This window comes from Rhinopithecus roxellana, chromosome 4 (genome assembly GCF_007565055.1).
Source record: "Rhinopithecus roxellana isolate Shanxi Qingling chromosome 4, ASM756505v1, whole genome shotgun sequence".
Classification (NCBI taxonomy): domain Eukaryota; kingdom Metazoa; phylum Chordata; class Mammalia; order Primates; family Cercopithecidae; genus Rhinopithecus; species Rhinopithecus roxellana.
The window spans coordinates 131,017,054-131,021,722 of record NC_044552.1 but is presented as its reverse complement, the minus strand read 5'-3'; the positions used below and the strand labels follow the sequence as shown (position 1 = coordinate 131,021,722).

The 4,669-nt window shown below is 41.9% G+C and overlaps 1 pseudogene; it reads left to right on the top strand.

The window, feature by feature from the left end:
• The first annotated feature begins 3,017 nt into the window (after positions 1-3,017).
• On the top strand, positions 3,018-3,766 carry LOC104675033 (annotated as a pseudogene).
• Positions 3,767-4,669: the final 903 nt, after the last annotated feature.

Here is a 4,669-nt window from a genome sequence, read left to right as displayed (position 1 = left end):
ACAGGCACGCACCACCATGCCCGGCTAATTTTTGTATTTTTAGTAGAGACGGGGTTTCACCATGTTGGCCAGGATGGTCTTGATCTCTTGACCTCGTGATTCTCCCTCCCCGGCCTCCCAAAGTGCTGGGATTACAGGTGTGAGCCACCGTGCCTTGCCAAGACTGAGGCTTTTTAAGGGGAACTTAAATGCTTAGAAATACATGTCACCTAGTTGGACTTGGAAATATAATAGGTGTGGAAAGTCAAATTGTCTTGAGTGCAGAATGAAGAAATGAAGTGTTATACCCCACTAAACTTAATTTCACTGAGCAATTTAATTTTTCCTTGCTCCAGTGTAGTTACTGAACTTGACTCTGTGGTAACCATTTAGCTCTGCAGGCAAGAGAATGCAGAGGAAATCCTTGACTTTCAACAGCCTCTCCCTGTGAGTGGGCACAAATGCAACTGATTATCCCAAAGTAGTTGCTTAAACTAATTTAGACTATTTAGCTAACCTCAATCCCAATGCCGATCTTATGTTGCTTAGAAAATTACCTGTTGGTGATTATAATAAATGGAGGTAATTAAAATTTTAAAAAGTGATGGAACATTCTGCATGTGGGTGTATTTAAGTATCTGGCAGGTGTTCATATTTCTACAGTGTGAAACTTACGGGTAAACAGTGGCCTTTCTGTTAGAAATTCTATTCGCGCTTTTGTGTCTCTCCCCTCTTAGAGGTAGTTATTTTCAGTTGCTTGGAGAATAACAGTGATGATCTAACTAATTTGTTTTGCATTGTGTGTTTCCTAAGTGCTTATATACTTTTTTGCTTGTTTTACTTCAACTAATTCTAACTTTTCTTACTTGAATTATTCTTTTTCAGTAATTGCGTCTTCATAAAAAATGATATGAATGGAAATAAGATTTTCTAGATTTTAAAGTAATGTTAGAAAAATTTGGCTTTTAAAGTTCTGTGATATAGCCATACTTTAATTTTTTAAAATTTTTATTTGTTTTTTATTTTTTTATTTTTTTGAGATGGAGTTTCACTCTTGTTGCCCAGGCTGGAGCGTAATGGTGAACCTCTGCCTCCCTGGTTCAAGCGATTCTCCTGCCTCAGCCTCCCAAGTAGCTGGGATTACAGGCATGAGCCACCACGCCCGGCTAATTTTGTATTTTTAGTAGAGATGGGTTTCTCTATGTTGGTCAGGCTGGTCTCGAACTCCTGACCTCAGGTGATCTGCCCGCCTCAGCCTCCCAAAGTGCTGGGATTACAGGCATGAGCCACTGCGCCTGACCAGCCGTACCTTAATTTAAATTTTATAAGGTATTACTGATACATTTTAGCAAAGGTAAACACAAAGTAATCAATATTATTTCATCTAGCAAAGAAGATGAAGTGCAAGTTCTGTAAGGACATCAACCAGAACATGAAATTATTGAATACTAATGTTCTGATACAGTTTCATGGTCTATATTGTTAATAAAAAATAGAAGCAGTGTTGACATTGAGTCTAGTTACTGTGTTACTTTAAATTTAGGTAAAATTATTTAACCCCAAAATAGAGTGAAATAATTTTATACATATTCAGTCTAATCATATCTTTGCAATGGTATTTTCTGTTGATCTCGTTTGTGTTTGTTCAGTGGTAGCGAGGTATCTGATACTTATTGTGATTTCCAATGGGCACCTCCTGTCAACGTAACTTTGCTCATGTAAGTACCTTAAGCTCTTTGCTGGTGGTGAATGTGATGACTGACATTTCTGTCATGTAGCTTCTGGAATGTTGTTAGACAGGAGATCCTTCACATGAGTATATGGATAGTATATATGCTCTGGATCCATGTTATCAGACAGGAGATCCTTCAAATGAGCATATGGGTAGCTTATATGCTCCAGATGCATGTTATTAGACAGGAGATCCTTCACATGAGTGTATGGGTAGTATATATGCTCTGGATCCATGTTGTTAGACAGGAGATTCTTCACGTGAGTGTATGGATAGTATATATGTTCTGGATCCATGTTATTAGACAGGAGATCCTTCACGTGAGTGTGTGGATAGTATATATGCTCTGGATCCATGTTACTAGACAGGAGATCCTTCACGTGAGTATATGGGTAGCATATATGCTCTGGATCAATGTTGTTAGACAGGAGATCCTTCACATGAGTGTATAGGTAGCATATATGCTCTGGATCAATGTTATTAGACAGGAGATCCTTCAGATGAATATATGGGTAGCATATATACTCTGGATCCATGTTATTAGACAGGAGATCCTTCACATGAGTGTATGGATAGTATATATGCTCTGGATCCATGTTATTAGACAGGAGATCCTTCACATGAATATATGGGTAGCATATATGCTCTGGATCCATGTTATTACCCTCATCCCCTTCCCCTTGGAAACCGTTCCTTTCCATTCCCCTTTCATCTAAAGAAGCTGCTGGCTGCTACATCTGGAAAGCAGAGACAAGGTTAGGGTTAGGTGATGTCTGAGTGAGCGTTAAAGTTTCGTTGTTTCTACAACTGTTCTATTTTGTTAATGTGAGTCATAACTTAAAATGATGTAAATGCTAATTAAACCAATTGGCTTGATGAAAGAAGCTTGCATATTGCAAAAAGAAAGTCTTATTAGTGGTTGTTTAGAAATACAAAGGAAAACTGTCATACCACAGTTTGTGCTCCAAAATTTATTTTGTGAGTTTCTTTGAATAGAATTCTTTGTGTTCCTTAAACTTTTTGCTTTTCCTAAGATTTGTCCTCTCCAAATTTAAATAATAAATGGCAAAACTTGTCAACATTTAGGGTAAACTGAAGAAATACCAATAGAGGTCAGTTGTAATACATGTGAGTTTTTTTCTTTGAAAAATATTATATATTACATTAAGTTGGTTGGCATGTGTAGCTATTAAAGCTTAACAGATGAGTTTTATGACATGTTATCAAAATTCGAGGTAATTTAGAACAACTTTGTTACGAACTTGCTTTAATTAAGGAAGACCCAAACACAAAGCCTTACGTGCTGGGGAGGAAAGTCCTCTATCTGCCAAGCTTCTTCACCTATGCCAAGTACGATGTGCAAGTGAATGGTAAGATAGGGCTGTTCTGAGGCCTGAGGCCTCGGCTGATGTCCAATGCCCTCTTTACTGTGACCTGGGTAGTATGAAGAAGGTTTTCCCTCCAGATGAGATCTAGCAGGTTTCCAACAAGGATGATATGAAGACTTCCCTGAGGAAAGTGGTGAAGGAGACCTCCTATGGGATAATGATGCAGTGCATGTCCCGCATGTTGGCCCACCCGCTGTGTGTCATCTCAATGCGCTGGATGGTCCAGTTTGTGGGATGGGAAGCCAAGTACAGTGGCGTGCTGAGCTCCATTGGGAAACTTTTCAAAGAGGAAGGGCTGCTGGGATTTGTTGGATAAATCCCTCACCTCCTGGGTGATGTGGTTTTCTTGTGGGGCTATAACTTACTGGCCCACTTCATCAGTGCCTACCTGGTGGATGACAGCTTCCACCAGGCCCTGGCCATCCGGAGCCACACCAAGGGCTTGATGGGGATCACAGTGAGCATGCTGACCTACCCCTTCCTGCTAGTTGACGACTTCCTGGCTGTGAACAACTGCGGCCTGCAGGCTGGGCTCCCCTGTTACTCCCTGGTGTTCAAATCCTGGATTCACTGCTGGAAGTACCTCAGTATGCAGGGCCAGCTCTTCCAAGGCTCCAGCCTGCTTTTACGCTGGGTGTCATCAGGATCATGCTTCGTCCTGGAGTAACCTGAATCATCTAAAAAACACGGTCTCAACCTGGCCACCGTGAGTGAGGCCTGACCATCTCGGGATACCTGCAAGACGACTCCAACCCAACAACAATCAGATGTGCTCCAGCCTAGCTGGGTTTCAATTTCCATATTTGCCATGTGTCTATCCAGATGTGGAGTTGGGTGGAGGTGAGGCTGCACCCAGTGGATTGGGTCACCTGCCAGACCTGGGAAAGGTGGGGGAAGGTGGGGAGTTGGCAGAATCCCCATACCTCATGGATTTGCTGAGTCTGTCTTGTGCAGAGGGCCGGAGAATGGCTTGTGGGGGCCCAGGTTGGACAGGGAAAGGCTAATGGGGTCAGACCCCACCCGATCTACCCCTCCAGTGAGCGCAGCGCCCATCCTGCAACTCAGCTGGGAGCATCATTCTCCTCCTTTGTAAACAGGGTGTGATCCCCTGGCACACAGCCACCATCATGTCTAGGCCTATGCTGGTAGGCAAATGCTAGGCTCTGCCTGCATTTTTCTCAACACTATTCTTCTGATAATGAGGGCAGCACCTTCCTCTGAATGGGAAATCATGTGAATACTTAGAATGTGTCCTCCTCATCTAATGCTCATCTGTTTAATGGTGATGCCTCGCATATAGGATCTGGTTACCTGTGCAGTTGTGAGTACCCAGAGGTTGGGCAGATCAGCATCTCTAGTCCTACCCAGTTCATGGTAAGATTTGACCCCATCTCCTGCAAATAAATGTATTGGTGGTGGAGAAAAGAAAAAAAGAAATAGAATTCGCTGTTCTTCTTCTTTTTTTTTTTTGGATGGCTTTATAGAAGGAAATAAAGATATATATTACATATAGGTCCAATTTAAGGAAGATCCATAGAGTATCAAGTTTCAGAGTGGCTTCATTGACTTG